Source organism: Chiroxiphia lanceolata, chromosome 3 (assembly GCF_009829145.1).
Source record: "Chiroxiphia lanceolata isolate bChiLan1 chromosome 3, bChiLan1.pri, whole genome shotgun sequence".
Classification (NCBI taxonomy): Eukaryota; Metazoa; Chordata; class Aves; order Passeriformes; family Pipridae; genus Chiroxiphia; species Chiroxiphia lanceolata.
Genome location: NC_045639.1, coordinates 251 through 20,748, shown reverse-complemented (window position 1 = coordinate 20,748; position 20,498 = coordinate 251). Strand labels below are relative to the sequence as shown.

The 20,498-nt window shown below is 54.8% G+C and overlaps 4 long non-coding RNA genes across 5 annotated transcripts; all 4 read right to left on the bottom strand.

Moving 5' to 3' along the window:
• Positions 1-703: 703 nt before the first annotated feature.
• Positions 704-1,581, bottom strand: LOC116784152. The gene is made up of 2 exons (XR_004355974.1): positions 1,354-1,581; positions 704-876 (listed from the first exon to the last, which is right to left on the bottom strand). It is a non-coding gene; the product is annotated as an uncharacterized LOC116784152 (long non-coding RNA).
• Positions 1,582-5,528: 3,947 nt separating this feature from the next.
• On the bottom strand, positions 5,529-8,246 carry LOC116784149. Its single transcript, XR_004355970.1, has 3 exons — positions 7,874-8,246; positions 6,085-6,216; positions 5,529-5,553 (listed from the first exon to the last, which is right to left on the bottom strand). It is a non-coding gene; the product is annotated as an uncharacterized LOC116784149 (long non-coding RNA).
• Positions 8,247-15,540: 7,294 nt separating this feature from the next.
• LOC116784154 lies at positions 15,541-17,908 on the bottom strand. The gene is made up of 3 exons (XR_004355977.1): positions 17,845-17,908; positions 16,233-16,349; positions 15,541-15,762 (listed from the first exon to the last, which is right to left on the bottom strand). It is a non-coding gene; the product is annotated as an uncharacterized LOC116784154 (long non-coding RNA).
• A 683-nt stretch (positions 17,909-18,591) lies between these two features.
• LOC116784148 lies at positions 18,592-19,575 on the bottom strand. Of its 2 annotated transcripts, none has more exons than XR_004355968.1 (2): positions 19,536-19,575; positions 18,592-18,696 (listed from the first exon to the last, which is right to left on the bottom strand). It is a non-coding gene; the product is annotated as an uncharacterized LOC116784148 (long non-coding RNA). The 2 variants fall into 2 exon arrangements; XR_004355969.1 differs by lacking the exon at positions 19,536-19,575 and adding an exon at positions 19,121-19,211.
• Positions 19,576-20,498: the final 923 nt, after the last annotated feature.

Here is a 20,498-nt window from a genome sequence, read left to right as displayed (position 1 = left end):
AAAAGGACCCAAAACACGTCAAACTCACCCAAATCACCCCAAAAAATCATCCCAAAAATTCACCCAAATCTCCCCAAAAAAGGACCAGAAACTCACCCAAATCACCCCAAAAAATGACCCTAAAACTGACTCAAATCTCCCCCAAAAATGACCCCAAACTGTCCCAAATCTCCCCAAAAAAGGACCAGAAACTCACCCAAATCACCCCAAAAAATTATCCCAAAAATCACCCAAATCTCCCCAAAAAAGGACCAGAAACTCACCCAAATCACCCCAAAAACTCATCCCAAAATTCACCCAAAGCTCCCCAAAAAAGGACCAGAAACTCACCCAAATCACCCCAAAAATACCCCCAAAACTGACTCAAATCTCCCCCAAAAATGACCCCAAACTGTCCCAAATCTCCCCAAAAAAGGACCAGAAACTCACCCAAATCACCCCAAAAAATCATCCCAAAATTCACCCAAATCTCCCCAAAAAAGGACCAGAAACTCACCCAAATCACCCCAAAAATGATCAGAAACTTACAAAAAATAACCCCAAACATGCCCCCAAACTGACCCAAATCTCCCCAGAAAATGCCCCCAAACTGACCCAAATCTCCCCAGAAAATGCCCCCAAACTGACCCAAATCTCCCCAGAAAATGAGCACAAACTGAGCCAAGTGTCCCCTGCAATGACTCCAATCTTTATTTGTTTGCTGAGGAACAAATTCCTTCTCTCCTCCCTCCTGGCCCTGCCCACGTGCCCCTCGTTCAGCTCTCTTGGCTTTCTTGCTTCTGGGCAGCCACTGCTCTCGCCTCTCGCTGGGGCGGCAGCAGCTCTGCTCACGGCCATGGCAGGGACCCCAGAGCCTTTGGAGGGACCCCAGATTCCCTAGAGAGACCCCAGATCCCCTAGAGAGACCCCTGACCCATTAGAGAGCCCCCCGATCCCCTATAGAGCCACCCGACTCCCCATAGAACCCCCAGAGCCCCTATAGAGCCCCCCGATTCCCTACAGAGGCCCCAGATTCCCCACAGAGCTCCCAGATCCCCTATGGAGCCCCCAGATTCCCCACAGAGCTCCCCGATCCCCTATAGAGCCCCCAGATTCCCCACAGAGCTCCCAGATCCCCCATAGAGCCCCCAGATCCCCTATAGAGCCCCCAGATCCCCTATAGAGCCCCCCGACTCCCCATAGAACCCCCAGAGCCCCTATAGAGCCCCCCGATTCCCTACAGAGGCCCCAGATTCCCCACAGAGCCCCCAGATTCCCCATAGAGCCCCCAGATCCCCTATAGAGCCCCCAGATTCCCCATAGAGCCCCCAGAGCCCCTACAGAGCTCCCAGCTCCCCTATAGAGCTCCCAGACTCCCCCTAGAGCCCCTTGCTGGGTCTCAGCAGCTCTTCTCACACCCAAACCAACCTTTCTGGCTGCAGCTGCTGTTCTTGTCTTTCTCCCCCTTCCTTCCCCAGGGAGGTTTTCCTTGTTCTTTGCCAGGCTCCAGCTGCAGCTCCAGGGCAAAGCTGCACCTACAATTCCCCCTTTTGGATTTTCACTTGGAAAACAAAGGCTTGGGAGAAACTCTGACCAATCCCTCGCTGAACATGAGACATCAAACAGGGGACACAGAAAAAAATGCATCAAACCCCAAATAATGTTACAGTGACTGTCCACCCCAGTCTAGCACTGACCTTAAAAACATTTAACCAATCAGAAAGACCTCCAAACAGCCCTTGGAGAGAGAAGAGCACACAAGGAACAAATGCAAAAAGAAAAATTCCAAACGATGCTCAATTAAAGAATCACGGATTGATAGCAAACAGGTTTAGTGAACTTAAACAAACCACTTAACTTCTTCCCATTATCCTCCATCAGAAATTAACCTGATTTAAGTTACCCTTTTAACACTTCATTAAAACTGACTTAGAAGCCAATGGCTTTGAACCAAACTTAATAACTTGATGACTTCAGGGTTTGTGCTCCTCAGCTTCTGCCTGAAGGTGTTTTTAACCCCGGCTTTGTTCTGGAGAGCTTTTCCCCAATCTAAAAACCCTTCTGCAAATGGGACTCCCTTCACCTCAGGGTTCTGGGCCCTCTGGTTTTCCTGAGGGCTGGGGGTGGATCTGGGAGCCAAATCCCAAGGGATCCATGCCCAGCTCTCCACCCCCCCCAGACATTTCCAGCTGGTCCCATTCTCCCGGTGGCCACCACCACTGCAACCCCTCTGCACACAAACACACCTCTGAGTTGATGGCACTGGGGGTTAGGGACTAAGAAATGATCAGGCTTGTGGTTTGCCCTCACATGAGGGAGATCCAATGATGCATTTCTATTTTTATGAAAATAGAACCTGTAAAACACAAACATAGTTCTGCTTCACGCGCAATTTAAAATTCAAATACATAGAAGCATTCCTATAGTTCAAAGATAAATATATACTCCTACCTCTAAAGCCAAACACACATTTCCCCATGCTAATGGGTTTCGGACTTCAAAGAGAACCTGTCAGTAGTCCCTGCAAAAAAACTTCAAAAACTGTCAAAATACAAACCCTCTCCTTCTCCCCACGTTTCTGCTGCAGCTCAAACCAATTTGGGCTGTTTAGGTAAACAACTTCCAAAAACAGTTCCTAAGGTTATCTCCTGAACTTGGCTTTCCTCACTCCCCCCCCCCCTTTTTTAGTAGTTTATTCACAGGAAAATCATCTCTTTCTAAATGTGTAGCATTCCAAATTTCACTCGAAACAACTGTAAGAAGGTCTTCAAAACACAGCTGGTACTTGGAAGGTGTATAAAACTTAAGGCAAATGGCAAATAAAGTAAGTACTTAGTGATACCAAACCCACAGGTTGGGCAGCTGCTTGGATTTTGTGTGGATTAACTGCCCCCCTTCCTTTCCATGTGCTGCACTACTCACTCCAATGGTGCCTGTACTCCTGACCCATTCCCTCACCCCTCCAACCATCCCTTGTCCCCTCTCTGGCAAGGACAGTGGGGCCAGGTGTTCTGCCAGGCTCCCAGGGCAGAGGGGGGGACTGTGGAGCCACCCTCGAGGGGGGGTAAACATGCCCTGCCTGCCCTGCCCAGGGAAAGGGAACTGCCCCCAGTGTTCCCAGCACAAGGCACCCTTGGAAACATCCACTGCAATGGGACACTCAGGGACACCAACAAGCACTGCACAGGACCAACAAGCACTGCACGAGGCTGCTCTGGCACAGGGCCAGTTTTATCCTCAGCTGTTCTCTGGTCCACTTCACTTTGTTTGCCACCTCATCCTGCACTCAAAACTTGCTGTCCTTGCACCCTTTCAGGGCGACCATAAATTACAGAGGCCTCTGCTCCAGCACCCACAAGGGCTGAACCGTCTGACAGGATCCATTTTTCCAGGGAATTCAAAGCTCCACCTGAGGAGCAGGGTCTTTTCTCCCCCATCCCCGTGCTGGAGCTTGGCCTCCATCTCCCTCTGCTTTCAGTTCTTTCCCTGGTTGCACATCTGCAGCCCTGGCCCTGGGCGGAGCTCGGCATCCTGATCCCATCCCTCCTGGCCCCCGGAACCGCTGACTCAGCAATGGGGGGCCCTCCATTGCCAAGGGCACGGTCCCGTCGGGGCTCACGGGGGGAGCAGGAGGTCCAAGGGCTCCAGCCCTCCTGCTACAGCCTTCCACCACTACAGCCAACAGAGGAGCCTCTCCAGCCCTGCCTCCCAAGGCATCCTGAACAAACCCAACCCAACTCCACAGGACAAACTGCTCCCTGTCTGCACAGCCCAGTCTAACCCCAGAGACTCCTAGGTCATGCAGAACAACTGCCCAGGAGATCAGAGACTCCACTCCATCTCTTCCTAGCACAGGTTTGGGTGAGTTTGGTAAACAGACAAACTCAGGAATCACCCAATGTTTTCCCAGTCTGACCCCTGTCACACCAATCACCTTAACAGTGCCAGTCCTTAATTCTCCCTCTACTGTGTTAAGGACTGAGGAAGTTGGACCTGTGTCTGACCAGGACATGTGCAACCCAAATGCTGGGGACTGGAACACACACCTTGCACTCCTGCAGCTCTTACAGTCACATTCCAGAGCAAACAGCCAATTGCACCATCACTGCTCATTTCTTAATCCCAATCCCACCCTTCTTTGGCACTTGGAGCCCCACTTTTATCACCCAATTACAGCCCATGAGAGAGCTCCATGTCCAGCAGGGCCAGGTAGCCCTGGGATACTGTCAGCAATGCCTGAATCCATTGCAGGGACCTTGCTTTGAGCTCCCCAGGGCCGGGCACCCCGAGGATCTCCCCGAATAATCCTTTCGGTGCGCGCTGGAGTCCTCGGGGTGCCCCAGCCCGGGGGGCACCAACAGCACTGTCCCTCCAGGGGCCCAATTTGCTGCCAAGGCTTCAATGCACAGCCCAAAAGGCATTTCAAGAGGCCTTCTTGGGAACCCAGCACGTGGACGGGCAGGAAGCCCCAAGAAGGCCTCATTTCTAAAGGCAGGGGGATCTTGCCTGTGTCCCAGACTGGTCCGGGGATCTGAGGCCCTTCCCGAGAAAATCTCGGTGCCGGCGTGAAGGCCCAGAGATCCCTTGGAGCCACGGGAGAGCAGGCACAGAGTCCCTCCTGGGGGCCAATTCTGCTGCCTCAACTCAGCTCTGCAAAGAAGCCTCTAAGGCTCAGCTGGTGAGTTTTACAAGCCAGGCATTCCTTGCTTACAACACCCTGCCATGATCCCAGCCCGCCGGGTGTCCTGGCAATCCGCTCCCAAAGGGCACACGGAGGTGCCTCCACTGCTGCTCATGGGAGGGGGCAGCATTACAGGAGGGTTCATTTTCCTTCCCTGCATTCCTGGTCCACATTCAGGACATTTCCCAACACTTATCACCATACACACCTACCCTTAGAAGGTTTCCAAGGAGCTTCACCGAGGGCCTTCCCGGGTCTGCTCTGTCTGGAGCCCTCCAAGTCCTCAGTGCCTGCCTGAGGAACCTCAACACAACTCACCTGCTGACACAGCAACTTGGTGCTGCTTGGCTGCTGCCTCAGTTCCCTTCTTCCTTCTTTCTTCACCTCCCTTGCTTGGTCCCTTGAAATCCCTTGGCTCAGCTCTGGGCAGTTTCCAGGATACATCCCACTGCAAAAAGGATCAGCTCTTGTTACATCTCCACACTCAGACATCATTCCCCCTTTTTCCTTGACACTGGGCCATCAGGCCAGTGTCTCCTTATTTAAAGCAGAGTTTGACTCCTCAGTGACAACAACTGACAGCCCTGAATCATAACACAGGCTGAGACACAAACACGGATGGGAACTCTGAAGGATCCACTTTGTTCTGCTCACCAAGCCAAAGGAGCTTTCCTAACTCAAGAATAACAGACCCCACGTCCTTGTTCTGCAACTTTACCTGCTGTAAATGGGATCCCCAAGACCTGCAAAGGCCCTTTCCCCTTCACCTGCAGGGCTGGCAGTGCCACCACTCGACACGGCCCCAGTGGCTGGGCAGGAACGGAGGGGCTGGGGCGTCCAATCCATCGGCCCAGGCGGCACCAGGAGTTCCTGGAGTTCCTGCAGGGGAGAGCCTCAAGCCAACAAAGGATTAGGAAGAGCAGTTTCAACTTTAACATGTGTATCTCCTGGAAGATGGGGAGTTGGACAAGGCCTACTGGGGCAACAAGGACACACTCAAGGCTACCTATTCAAAGGATCTCCTAGCACTCAAAAGCTACCACTGTCCTTCTGTCAGGGGGAACTCAGCAAACTCTCTTGGCCAAGAGCCTCCAGGAGCATTTCCAGCTTTTGGGGCTCCCTTTTAACCATTTTCCCCATCCCTGTAGCTGGGACTATCACCTGCCCTACAGGGGGAACAGCCCACAAAGGTCACCATCAGGGATGCCATGAACTCAAAGTCCCTTGTCAGGCAGGTCACTGCACACCTTGGCCTTTCTTTGCCCTCCCCACCAAAGATGCTGCCAACAGTTCTGAGACATCTGGTAGACCCAGAGCTCTCCTCAGGGAATGCTTCAGCTGCTTAAAGGCTGCCCTTGCACCATCTAGCCAAGGCAGCAAATCCTTACAGGCTCTGTTTTTAAAAGTTGGCATCACAGTCTTACCACACATCCAGAGGGAGCAATCCAGAGTCCAGCCCGTGCCACCATTCCCAGGGAGGCAGTTCCTGGGCTGTCTGGGGCTCAGGGAGGAGTCACGGGGCTTCTCTTCTTCCTTCCCGCTTCCCCCATTTTCTCCTGCAAAAGCAAAGGTTTCTTGGCTTTCCTCGCTCCAGGAGATGCAGCAAAGGCCATCTTTTCAATCTAAGACTGCAAACTACTCCAGGTTGTCATTTCAGGGGGTTCTCTCAGGTCCTGCACTCATCAATCCCCTTGGTCATTGGTTTTCTTGGCAGGTTCTTGCATTCACATCCTACAAGCAAACCAGGAGGAGCAAATTCAGTTGTTCCTGCAACCAATCCAAGCTGGCATTCTGATTTTAAAGGATACTGGTTTGGCCTTACCAGGAGAGATCCCACAGTAGGGGTAATACCTACAGCTTCTGCCTCTTCCACTCTCCTGCAATTCCACTGGCCCACACCACAGGAACAACTGCAGCTGCCACTTCAGTCGGGCCCTTGCTGCTGACAGGAGTTATTCCCTGCACAACAAGAGCTGCTGCTTGGACACATTTAGTTTCAGCAATTACAGTGTCAATAGCCCCAGTTTTCCTTTTCATTGCTGCCTCAACTTTTCCACTCCATCTCTTCCTAGCACAGGTTTGGGTGAGTTTGGCAAACAGACAAACTCAGGAATCACCCAATGTTTTCCCAGTCTGACCCCTGTCACAACAATCACCTTAACAGTGCCAGCCCTTAATTCTCCCTCTATTGTGTTAAGGACTGAGGAAGTTGGACCTGTGTCTGACCAGGACATGTGCAAACCAAATGCTGGGGACTGGAACACACACCTTGCACTCCTGCAGCTCTTACAGTCACATTGCAGAGCAAACAGCCAACTGCACCATCACTGCTCATTTCTTAATCCCAATCCCACCCTTCTTTGGCACTTGGAGCCCCACTTTTATCACCCAATTACAGCCCATGAGAGAGCTCCATGTCTAGCAGGGCCAGGTAGCCCTGGGATACTGTCAGCAATGCCTGAATCCATTGCAGGGACCTTGCTTTGAGCTCCCCAGGGCCGGGCACCCCGAGGATCTCCCCGAATAATCCTTTCGGTGCGCGCTGGAGTCCTCGGGGTGCCCCAGCCCGGGGGGCACCAACAGCACTGTCCCTCCAGGGGCCCAATTTGCTGCCAAGGCTTCAATGCACAGCCCAAAAGGCATTTCAAGAGGCCTTCTTGGGAACCCAGCACCGTGGACGGGCAGGAAGCCCCAAGAAGGCCTCATTTCTAAAGGCAGGGGGATCTTGCCTGTGTCCCAGACTGGTCCGGGGATCTGAGGCCCTTCCTGAGAAAATCTCGGTGCCGGCGTGAAGGCCCAGAGATCCCTTGGAGCCACGGGAGAGCAGGCACAGAGTCCCTCCTGGGGGCCAATTCTGCTGCCTCAACTCAGCTCTGCAAAGAAGCCTCTAAGGCTCAGCTGGGGAGTTTTACAAGCCAGGCATTCCTTGCTTACAACACCCTGCCATGATCCCAGCCCGCCGGGTGTCCTGGCAATCCGCTCCCAAAGGGCACACGGAGGTGCCTCCACTGCAGCTCGTGGGAGGGGTCAACATTACAGGAGGGTTCATTTTCCTTCCCTGCATTCCTGTTCCATATTCAGGACACTCCCAACACCTGTTCCCATATACACAAACCTTTATAAGGTCTCTCCATCAGGGGTCTCTGGTGCTCACCTGTGCCTGCAGCCCCCAAAGTTCTCAGTGACCACCTTATCAACTTCAAGACAACTCACCTGGTTGTAGAGGAGCTTGGTGCTGCTTGACAGCTGCCTCAGTTCCCTTCTTCATTCTTTCTTTACTTTGCTTGCTCAGTCCCTTTCAGTTCCTTGGCTCAGCTCCAGGCAGTTTCTAGGGTACATCCCACTGCAAAAACTACCAGTTCTTGGTACACCTCAGAACTCAGACATCAGGGAGCCAGGCAGAAATCAACTAATCCAGGGCACTGCCTCCAAATATTGGGACAAAAACACCATAACATTCCACAGCCTCCCTTGGCAAATAAACCCCAAACTGCTCAGACACAAACAATAACCTGCACACTACAACAATCTGGCCCTGTGGGTTCAACCCGGCCAAGTCAGCGGGGACATTACACAAGGTCAACTTTCTTCCACATTTCAGTTGTGATACAAAAACCAGGGAGATCACAGACTCTCCCACACAGTTTTACTCTGAGGAGAGAAGGAAACCAAAGCCATCCCCAGGGCTGCAATAGCTCAGGCTCCCAAAGAGGCCCAGGGGCTGGGCTGGGGCTTTTGGCTGCCCTGGAGCACAGGCAGGAACATGATGTCACCACCCCACGGGCACAGCTGAGAACCCAAAGAGCAACCACACCAGCAGCTCCTGCCAGCCCTGCTGGGCTGGGCCTTGGGGAGGAAGGGCACAGGCCTTGCTTCCTGCCTAGGAGCAAAGAGCCTCCTTGCTGAGCACCTCTTCTGCCAAGGGCATCAACTCACAGGGGAAGTTCATCAAGTGCAACTTCTGGCACTGAGAAAGATTCCTGTTCCCTGGACAATCTCTTGCCAACTGAACTCACAAGTCCATACTAGGGGTTCAGATGTCACATAAAATTTCCTAGAAGAAGCTCTAAGACTCAGCTGGTAAGTTTTAGAAGCCAGGCAATCTTCTATTACTGTGCTCTTGAATCATTCCAGCCCACCAAGTGCACTGGCAATCAACTCCCAAAGGGCACACGGAGGTGTCTCCACTGCAGCTGATATGGCAGCAGTACAGGAGGATTCATTTTCCTTCCCTGCATTCCTGGTCCACATTCAGGACATTTCCCAACACTTATCACCATACACACCTACCCTCATAAGGTTTCCAAGGAGCTTCACCAAGGGCCTTCCCAGGTCTTCATGTCTGGAGCCCTCCAAGTCCTCAGTGCCTGCCTGAGGAACCTCAACACAACTCACCTGCTGACACAGCAACTTGGTGCTGCTTGGCTGCTGCCTCAGTTCCCTTCTTCCTTCTTTCTTCACCTCCCTTGCTTGGTCCCTTGAAATCCCTTGGCTCAGCTCTGGGCAGTTTCCAGGCTCCATCCCACTGCAAAAAGGATTAGCTCTTGTTACATCTCCACACTCAGACATCATTTCCCCTTTTTCCTTGACACTGGGCCATCAGGCCAGTGTCTCCTTATTTAAAGCAGAGTTTGACTCCTCAGTGACAACAACTGACAGCCCTGAATCATAACACAGGCTGAGACACAAACACGGATGGGAACTCTGAAGGATCCACTTTGTTCTGCTCACCAAGCAAAAGGAGCTTTCTGAACTCAAGATCCTTTTTCTGCAACTTTACCTGCCATAAATGTGATCCCCAAGACCTGCAAAGGCCCTTTCCCCTTCACCTGCAGGGCTGGCAGTGCCACCACTCGACACGGCCCCAGTGGCTGGGCAGGAACGGAGGGGCTGGGGCGTCCAATCCATCGGCCCAGGCGGCACCAGGAGTTCCTGGAGTTCCTGCAGGGGAGAGCCTCAAGCCAACAAAGGATTAGAAAGATTTTAAACTTTTCAATTTTCAACTTTAATATGTGTATCTCATGGACTATGGGGAGTTGGACAAGGCCTACTGGGGCAACAAGGACACACTCAAGGCTACCTATTCAAAGGATCTCCTAGCACACAAAAGCTATCACTGTCCTTCTGTCAGGGGAACTCAGCAAACTCTCTTGGCCAAGAGCTCCAGGAATATTTCCAGCTCTTGTGGCTCTCTTTTAACCATTTTTCCCACCTTGCACTCCTGGAGCTCTCACAGTTACATTCAAGAGAAAACAGCCAATTGTACCATCACTGTTCATTTCGTCTGTGCCAGAACAACATCATTCCCCACCTCTCACTGCCAATGCTCCACTTCTCCAACAGCTCCAGTGGCAACTGAACTTGTTCTGAAGGCACAAAGGCTCCTTTTGGGAGCACCACGACCCACCTAGACTGGAGCACTGGAATTCCATCTCCTGGACATGCTGGGAGAAGCAGGGAAGAAAACCAGGACCTTAGGAGTGAACTGGGGGCACCTCTTCATCCAACAGCAGCTCCAAGAAAGGTACTGAGTCAACACCTCACCAAAGACACAGGAAAACAAGTGCCAACACCTTGAAAATCACTTCAGTTTTCAACTGATAAAGCAAAACAAACAACAACAAAAAAAGCTTTTCAGACTCTTGGGAAGAGTCCATCCCACTTGAACCAGTTTGGGGGACTCGTTCCCAGCCTCCTGAGGTTCATTTCCCACCTCACTCGGGGCTGCAGTACACCTGCTTCTACACACACACACAAGGAGCTGCTGCTCCTGGATTCCAGTCTGCTGGTTCTCCCTGCAACTCCTCCAGCTGTTTGCCCAGCTCTCCAGTGCCCATTCCTTTGCCCACTGCACTGGTTCACAGCCCCAGGGCTCCCAGGGCCACCCTGGGCTCTCCCCTGCCCCGACACTCAGGGCCCTTTCCCAGCCCCGACTCCATCCAGCACTGCCCCAGCTGCTGGCAGCTGCAATTCTCCTGCTCCTGCCCTCCCTCTGCCTGCAAACACCCCTGCCAGCTCCTGCACCCCCACCTCTTACCTCCCAGGCAACATCAGCTGCATCCTCCGGGATCCTCCAGCTGGATGCTGCTGGCTCTGGGCAGCTCCCACCCTTCACCAGGGGATGCCAAAGGGAGCTCTGGGGACTGTCCCGAGGGCAGGGGACACCCACTGTGGGTCACACCAACACTCAGCCAGCTCAGGCCTGGGCTCTTCTGCCTGCAGGGCAACAAACAGCCAAGCAGGGACACTGGGACACTGAAAGGAAACAGGCACAACAGACTCAGGAGCCTGGCACACCACAGCCCCCAAACCTGACCAGGCTCCAGCTGCTGCACAGACCTGTGGCCACACAGGACCCAAACCCACCCCCAGCACAGACAACCCTGGGGACGCCAAGCTGCTCATTCCCAACCACAACCAAACATCCAGTGCCACTGTCTGCCAGCCCCTGCTCCCAGAAATCAATCACCTTGCCCCTTCCTTTCTTTACAGGTCCTTGCATTCCCATTCTACTATCAAACCATGATTAGCAAATTTAGCTGTTACTGGAACCAAGGCAGCTTGGCTTCCTAATTTTAAAGGATACTGGGTTTGCCTTACCAGTAGAGACTCAGGCTTAGGGGTAATTCTTACAGGTTCTGCCCTTGTCCATTTTCTTGGAATTCCACTGGCCCACACCACAGGAACAACTGCAGCTGCCACTTCAGTCGGGCCCTTGCTGCTGACAGGAGTTATTCCCTGCACAACAAGAGCTGCTGCTTGGACACATTTAGTTTCAGCAATTACAGTGTCAATAGCCCCAGTTTTCCTTTTCATTGCTGCCTCAACTTTTCCACTCCATCTCTTCCTAGCACAGGTTTGGGTGAGTTTGGCAAACAGACAAACTCAGGAATCACCCAACGTTTTCCCAGTCTGACCCCTGCCACATCAATCACCTTAACAGTGCCAGTCCTTAATTCTCCCTCTACTGTGTTAAGGACTGAGGAAGTTGGACCTGTGTCTGACCAGGACATGTGCAAACCAAATGCTGGGGACTGGAACACACACCTTGCACTCCTGCAGCTCTTACAGTCACATTCCAGAGCAAACAGCCAACTGCACCATCACTGCTCATTTCTTAATCCCAATCCCACCCTTCTTTGGCACTTGGAGCCCCACTTTTATCACCCAATTACAGCCCATGAGAGAGCTCCATGTCCAGCAGGGACAGGTAGCCCTGGGATACTGTCAGCAATGCCTGAATCCATTGCAGGGACCTTGCTTTGAGCTCCCCAGGGCCGGGCACCCCGAGGATCTCCCCGAATAATCCTTTCGGTGCGCGCTGGAGTCCTCGGGGTGCCCCAGCCCGGGGGGCACCAACAGCACTGTCCCTCCAGGGGCCCAATTTGCTGCCAAGGCTTCAATGCACAGCCCAAAAGGCATTTCAAGAGGCCTTCTTGGGAACCCAGCACCGTGGACGGGCAGGAAGCCCCAAGAAGGCCTCATTTCTAAAGGCAGGGGGATCTTGCCTGTGTCCCAGACTGGTCCGGGGATCTGAGGCCCTTCCCGAGAAAATCTCGGTGCCGGCGTGAAGGCCCAGAGATCCCTTGGAGCCACGGGAGAGCAGGCACAGAGTCCCTCCTGGGGGCCAATTCTGCTGCCTCAACTCAGCTCTGCAAAGAAGCCTCTAAGGCTCAGCTGGTGAGTTTTACAAGCCAGGCATTCCTTGCTTACAACACCCTGCCATGATCCCAGCCCGCCGGGTGTCCTGGCAATCCGCTCCCAAAGGGCACACGGAGGTGCCTCCACTGCAGCTCATGGGAGGGGGCAGCATTACAGGAGGGTTCATTTTCCTTCCCTGCATTCCTGGTCCACATTCAGGACATTTCCCAACACTTATCACCATACACACCTACCCTTAGAAGGTTTCCAAGGAGCTTTACCGAGGGCCTTCCCAGGTCTGCTCTGTCTGGAGCCCTCACAGTCCTCAGTGCCTGCCTGAGGAACCTCAACACAACTCACCTGCTGACACAGCAACTTGGTGCTGCTTGGCTGCTGCCTCAGTTCCCTTCTTCCTTCTTTCTTCACCTCCCTTGCTTGGTCCCTTGAAATCCCTTGGCTCAGCTCTGGGCAGTTTCCAGGATCCATCCCACTGCAAAAAGGATCAGCGCTTGTTACATCTCCACACTCAGACATCATTCCCCCTTTTTCCTTGACACTGGGCCATCAGGCCAGTGTCTCCTTATTTAAAGCAGAGTTTGACTCCTCAGTGACAACAACTGACAGCCCTGAATCATAACACAGGCTGAGACACAAACACGGATGGGAACTCTGAAGGATCCACTTTGTTCTGCTCACCAAGCAAAAGGAGCTTTCCTAACTCAAGAATAACAGACCCCACGTCCTTGTTCTGCAACTTTACCTGCTGTAAATGGGATCCCCAAGACCTGCAAAGGCCCTTTCCCCTTCACCTGCAGGGCTGGCAGTGCCACCACTCGACACGGCCCCAGTGGCTGGGCAGGAACGGAGGGGCTGGGGCGTCCAATCCATCGGCCCAGGCGGCACCAGGAGTTCCTGGAGTTCCTGCAGGGGAGAGCCTCAAGCCAACAAAGGATTAGGAAGAGCAGTTTCAACTTTAACATGTGTATCTCCTGGAAGATGGGGAGTTGGACAAGGCCTACTGGGGCAACAAGGACACACTCAAGGCTACCTATTCAAAGGATCTCCTAGCACTCAAAAGCTATCACTGTCCTTCTGTCAGGGGGAACTCAGCAAACTCTCTTGGCCAAGAGCCTCCAGGAGCCTTTCCAGCTTTTGGGGCTCCCTTTTAACCATTTTCCCCATCCCTGTAGCTGGGACTATCACCTGCCCTACAGGGGGAACAGCCCACAAAGGTCACCATCAGGGATGCCATGAACTCAAAGTCCCTTGTCAGGCAGGTCACTGCACACCTTGGCCTTTCTTTGCCCTCCCCACCAAAGATGCTGCCAACAGTTCTGAGACATCTGGTAGACCCAGAGCTCTCCTCAGGGAATGCTTCAGCTGCTTAAAGGCTGCCCTTGCACCATCTAGCCAAGGCAGCAAATCCTTACAGGCTCTGTTTTTAAAAGTTGGCATCACAGTCTTACCACACATCCAGAGGGAGCAATCCAGAGTCCAGCCCGTGCCACCATTCCCAGGGAGGCAGTTCCTGGGCTGTCTGGGGCTCAGGGAGGAGTCACGGGGCTTCTCTTCTTCCTTCCCGCTTCCCCCATTTTCTCCTGCAAAAGCAAAGGTTTCTTGGCTTTCCTCGCTCCAGGAGATGCAGCAAAGGCCATCTTTTCAATCTAAGACTGCAAACTACTCCAGGTTGTCATTTCAGGGGGTTCTCTCAGGTCCTGCACTCATCAATCCCCTTGGCCATTGGTTTTCTTGGCAGGTTCTTGCATTCACATCCTACAAGCAAACCAGGAGGAGCAAATTCAGTTGTTCCTGCAACCAATCCAAGCTGGCATTCTGATTTTAAAGGATACTGGTTTGGCCTTACCAGGAGAGATCCCACAGTAGGGGTAATACCTACAGCTTCTGCCTCTTCCACTCTCCTGCAATTCCACTGGCCCACACCACAGGAACAACTGCAGCTGCCACTTCAGTCGGGCCCTTGCTGCTGACAGGAGTAATTCCCTGCACAACAAGAGCTGCTGCTTGGACACATTTAGTTTCAGCAATTACAGTGTCAATAGTCCCAGTTTTCCTTTTCATTGCTGCCTCAACTTTTCCACTCCATCTCTTCCTAGCACAGGTTTGGGTGAGTTTGGCAAACAGACAAACTCAGGAATCACCCAATGTTTTCCCAGTCTGACCCCTGTCACACCAATCACCTTAACAGTGCCAGTCCTTAATTCTCCCTCTACTGTGTTAAGGACTGAGGAAGTTGGACCTGTGTCTGACCAGGACATGTGCAAACCAAATGCTGGGGACTGGAACACACCCCTTGCACTCCTGCAGCTCTTACAGTCACATTCCAGAGCAAACAGCCAATTGCACCATCACTGCTCATTTCTTAATCCCAATCCCACCCTTCTTTGGCACTTGGAGCCCCACTTTTATCACCCAATTACAGCCCATGAGAGAGCTCCATGTCCAGCAGGGCCAGGTAGCCCTGGGATACTGTCAGCAATGCCTGAATCCATTGCAGGGACCTTGCTTTGAGCTCCCCAGGGCCGGGCACCCCGAGGATCTCCCCGAATAATCCTTTCGGTGCGCGCTGGAGTCCTCGGGGTGCCCCAGCCCGGGGGGCACCAACAGCACTGTCCCTCCAGGGGCCCAATTTGCTGCCAAGGCTTCAATGCACAGCCCAAAAGGCATTTCAAGAGGCCTTCTTGGGAACCCACCAACGTGGACGGGCAGGAAGCCCCAAGAAGGCCTCATTTCTAAAGGCAGGGGGATCTTGCCTGTGTCCCAGACTGGTCCGGGGATCTGAGGCCCTTCCCGAGAAAATCTCGGTGCCGGCGTGAAGGCCCAGAGATCCCTTGGAGCCACGGGAGAGCAGGCACAGAGTCCCTCCTGGGGGCCAATTCTGCTGCCTCAACTCAGCTCTGCAAAGAAGCCTCTAAGGCTCAGCTGGTGAGTTTTACAAGCCAGGCATTCCTACACATGGCGAGATATTTTAAGGCTTTACTGACTGGAAAGCATAAAGCTTTTATCATGGACATCTGACCTCCCACAGACAGCTCCTTTCCCCTTTCAGTACAACATTATTTTCATGGAATCACTCAATAGGAAGTGCCCAGGAACCCCAGATTGTTCTTTCCAGAACAGAAAATAAACAGAGGAAAGGAGCTTTGCAGAAATTTAACATACTCCAGAACAGACCTGACTTTAGTTTTACCCTTTGTGTTCAAATATTCTATAGAAAAGCTCTAGGAGGAGAGCTGACACATTCCCAAGAGTGTCCTGGAAGTCCCTTTCATGAGGGCTGTAGGAAAATCGCAGTTGTACGAGTCCCTTGTGCCTGCAGATCCTCTCCATCCACCTTGTGCTCTCCCAACAGGAGAAAGGGTGCTGAAACAGGAGGAAGGAAACCTTTAGCATAAAGCTGGGGAGGAATCTAAAGCTTCCTTTCCTGGGGAGTTTTGTGAAGTCTGCAGATGACAAAGGGAAAATTTGCATCTCCTTTGGTACAGGTGTCAACAGAGGCCGAGACTTCTTGCCTTTTTCAGACAACTGTGCCCTTTTTGGCTCCCTGGCAGCTCCCATGGCACCAGAACCCCCTTCCTGCACACCCACGGGCGTCACACACAGGCACCCACACACCTTTGCTCCAGCCCACACGTGGCCAACATTTCCTCACCCGGGACATCCCAAGGGGAGTATTTCTGCTAGAGAGCACAGCAACTCCCCTGTCCTTGCAAACTGCCTCCCTGCAAAAAAGGAATCATTTTACCAGGACAATTCCCCCACAGTCAAGGTCTTTTCAAACTGCTGTCGTGCCACCAAACCTGCTCAGGGTCCCTCCCAGCTTCTGCCTGTCCTCGCATTTAAAGGCACGGGCATATTCTATCTGCCAACAGCAAACCCAGCTCCTCCCTGGCAGTACAAGCCCCGCTCTTACCTGGACAGACTCCCGGGCTCGGCACAGCTGGGGGTCATGGAGCAGCTTCCCGAGGCCCTTCTCTCTCCCCGCAGGAAGCACAACTCGCCTCCGCACCAGGGGAAACCACGAGCCAGCCTGGAAACCGACACAGAGCGAGCAAAAAGCATTAACGCAGCGCCGAAAATGCAAGTTCAAGCAGTCTTTGCCTCGTAACCCTGCACGGGGAAAGGCTTTGGAATCGCAAAGCAAAACCCGAGACACCCAGAGAGCACCAGCCCCGCAGCCCTGCCCCGGCTCCCCCCGGGGGCACCCGGCAGGTAACGGGCTTACCCGGTCCCCGCTGCCCAGCACAACGCGCCCCTAAACGCCCCCAGCTGCCCCGGTCCATAAACCCAGCGGCCCAGGCGCTCTCCCCTCCGCAGCCCGGGCAGCAGCGGAGCCGCCCCCGCAGCCCTCACACACAACCGCCCGCACCTGCCCCGCCGGCCCTTCTATAGCGCGGGCCGGCAGCGCTGCCCAATCAGCACTCGAGCGCCTCCGCCCAATCGCAGCCCGCCTGGCCCTGCGGCCCCGCCCCGCCCGCTCAGCCCGGCCCCGCCCCTCGGCGCGGCCCCGCCCCCCGTTCCCTCAGCGCGGCTCCCGCCGCCGCCGCCGCCGCCCCGGCAGCGCTGCTGGGGCCGGGGAAGGGCGGGTGGGAGCTCCGCGGGCACGGCCCGGCCGGGAGCTCTCCCGGGACAAGGGGAGCGGGGCCTACGGGGACAGCGGCGTTCTCGGGGGCGGGCAGGGCGGGCCGGCGCGAGCCGGGGGCGGGCCTGGGCGGGCCTAGGGGCGGGGGGGCACGAGCCGGGGGAGTGGGCATGGGCGGGCCGAGGGGCGGGGCCGGCGCTAGCTGGGGGGCGGGCCTGGGCGGGTCGAGGGGCGGGGCCGGGGCGATCCCGCGGCGCTTCGCTCTGGGCTCTGGGGCTGTTTCGGGCCGGTTTTGGGTGCGGGTGTTGGGGCCCTGCGCACACCCTGCCCTGGTCACAGCCCCGCCCCAGCTCCCTGCGCTCCCCGCACCCCTCGCTCAGCTCCGCGGGGATTTGTGCCTCCTCTGAAGGTGGCGAATGTCTGCAAAGCCAGTCGGGAAGCCAGAGAGCTGCAGCCCCCGGGCCCCGCCGCGGCTTCCCCGCCGTCACCCGGCACCTCCCGCCCGTCCCGCCCCGCAGCGCCGCTCCCGCTGCCGCCCTCGAACACAAGGAACGAACCCCCGTGCCCCGAGCACAGGCCGGTCCCTCCTCGGCAGCGCCGGGAGCGGCCGCAGCCCCCGACGACGGGCGGGGCGCGCCGGGAGGGGCCGCGCGGGGCGGGGGCGGGTCCCGCGGCTGCGACCCCGCCGGGAAGGGACCCCCCGGCCGGCCCCGTCCGGCACCGCCGCTGGCCCTGCTCGGCCACCGGCCCTCGCCCACAGTTTTAACATTGGAGAGCCAAGATTTAACCCAGAGCGCCGCAACCCCTCTGTCCCTGCAAACTCCCTCCCTGCAAAAAAGGAATCAATTTCCATAGACTTGTTATTTTTCTTATTAATGACCACGTTGCTACAGTCAGGGAAATCCAATCAGCATTCCCGAAACACCATCACTTCTCCATCCACCTGCGATCGGGGGCCGATGGGCAGCAGCCTGCCCTGGACGGGCTGCAGGGATGCTGGGAAGGCCGCTGTTCCCAGATTGGAAGGACTCTGGCCGTGATCCCTGGCCCGTGGACAGAAAGCCCAGAGCCAAGGGGAACTCCAGCCAGCTGCAGGCAGATGTTACTCCGTCCCCGTGCCGGGGGTGGGGACGAAGGTGCCCTTCCCTGTCCGAAAGTGGAAGTCGTCCCCTGTGCAGAGCCCGCTCTGATCCTCGGCCTCGGGGGAGCCAATTCCCTTGTCCCAGCCCACTTCTGCAGAGAAGAAAGGGAAAGATTGCACATAAGGGAGACATTCTTCCCTGGGAGGGTGGGGAGGTGGCCTGGCACAGAGAAGCTGTGGCTGCCCCATCCCTGCAAGTGGCCAAGGCCAGGCTGGATGTCTATTAGAAGGTGTCCCTGCCTATGGCAGGGGGTGGAAGGAGATGATCCCTGAGATCCTTTCCAACCCAAACCACTCCACGATCCCAGGATGATTCCACGCTCTCTCTGCATTTATTTGGCCTCACTTCCTCTCAAAAACAACATCTCCAATTTAGTTGATTGCTAAAGCCATCATTTTAAAATCATCCCAGGAATCAAAAGGGACTGAAAACCACACAGAAATCATTCCTACACCCACCAAATCATTAGGAATTGGAACCTGATTCCCTCATCTCCCTCCCTGTTTTTCTTGACTGGAAAACCTGCTGACCCCCACTGGCTATTTTTGGGCTGGTTTTCTTCCACAGCTCCTTTCTCCCGGCTGAAACCTCCTGGCATATTCAGGGCTTATCTGGAGGGAAGCCCCTCTGAGGTATTTCCTCTCGTGGCAATTCTGTGGGATGAAGAAGTAAAAAAAGCACGTCAGGAGCTCCTTCTCCCCCCTTCCTTCGCAAACACCCTCCCGGTTTGTCCTCGGCAGCTCCATCCCCCCGGCACCCGCCCCCGACGCTTCGGCTCCGCTGGGAAAGGGACAGCAAGTGCAGGAGCAAGCTCAGTGCTGGGCAGGGGCTCCCTGGGGAACGGCTCTTCAGCGCTTTAGTCCGTGGCCTTTCCTGCTGCCCTCCCTCCCGGAGGCAGAGGATGACCCGGCCCTTGTTTCTCCCACGCTCGCAGACCCAGGTCCTGCTCTTTTGGCCCCGCTTTTCTCAGCAGACCCGGCATCATTTTCCAGGGTCCCCAGGAAACTTCTGCACTTGACCCATTGCTAAGTGCAGAGCACAGGGCAAGGGAAGGACAAATTTCTCAGCACCCAGCACCTGGAATTTTCCTTCTCCGCAGCACGCTCCCGTTCCCGCTGTCTCTGGAGGTGCCCGCACGAGTCCTCCTCGTCCCAGCACCTCAGAGGACGCAATTTTCACCCAGGTCCCGCTCACCGGCGTCGCACAAAACGTGCCGACAACATTTCTCGTGACGCCAGTGAAGAGCTCTCAGAGCACACTGCACAGGGAAGCCGAGGCTGCCCCTGGATCCCTCCAAGTGTTCCAGGCCAGGCTGGACGGGACTTGGAGCATCCAGCCGGGGATGAGAGTGGAAGGGGTCCCTGCCCACGGAAGACAGGGTGGCCTTTGAAGGTCCCCTTCAAAGCAAATCGCTCTGGGATTCCCCTCCCAAATCACTGCCAAGGAGACACAGCAATCAAAGCGGAGGGACTGCACTCCCAGCTTTTCTTACCCGCAGGCACACGGCACGCCGGACCTTAAAGCCACGGGGTCAGTCCTGCCAGAGGCGTCCGGCACGGCCACGGCGACCGAAGGAAAAGAGGGAGCCTGGGAACACGGAGTAAGAGCCACTTGAATTAGGACTGCACTGACCAACAGCCAGGTCACTCCCACGGACGGCTTCGCCGTCCAGTCGCACAAAAAGCACTCACCTGCCAGGGCCTCAGTTAGGGTGGCTCCTGACGCTGACCAGGTGAACACCTCCCCTTGCCCCGGGGGGTCAAGAATAACATCCCCGGTAAGAAGTCACCCCGAAGGACAAAAAGGGAAAATTAGTGAAGCACGGGGGCCTCTTCTGACTAGATTGCCCCCGGCATTCAATAGCAAATGCCACGGCTGTTCTGTCACCGACGAGAAAACCCCGTTCTCCCAAACCAACAGCGAGGAGATTTATGGGCACGCCTGAAAATTTCCCGGGAGGAACTTGTTGTAACTAAGGAGCAGGTGCTATCTTGAGTCGAAGGCATCGATTGGACGGACGCTTAGTACGGCAAACTCTTCAGCAGAGGAATTAATTGCTGCCTGTTTGAACAGCAGGGGAGAGGAAATGACAGTCGAAGGGAAGACAGGAAAAGCAGAACTGGAATCAGCAGACTTTTCTTCCATCTCTCCCGAGAAAGTCGTGTTTCTCTGTTCTAATAATTCTAGGCCCTTTTCTACACGAAACTTAGACCGAGGCTGAAAAAAACAACTAGAAAACACGGAGAGAAGCTTTTGAGAATGTCACGTGATTTTCCCAAACCCATCCCAGAAAAGCAGAACTCGGTAGAATGTACTCACCTCCAGGCCTCTGGTCTTTTTTTCCGTAAGCTTCGTCACCTGATGGAAAAAGCAGAGCAGACTCGGTATTCAGGCTCACAACGGGAAAACTTCCCCTTCGTCTCCTAAAAGAAACTCCATTAATTTGCACGGCTGC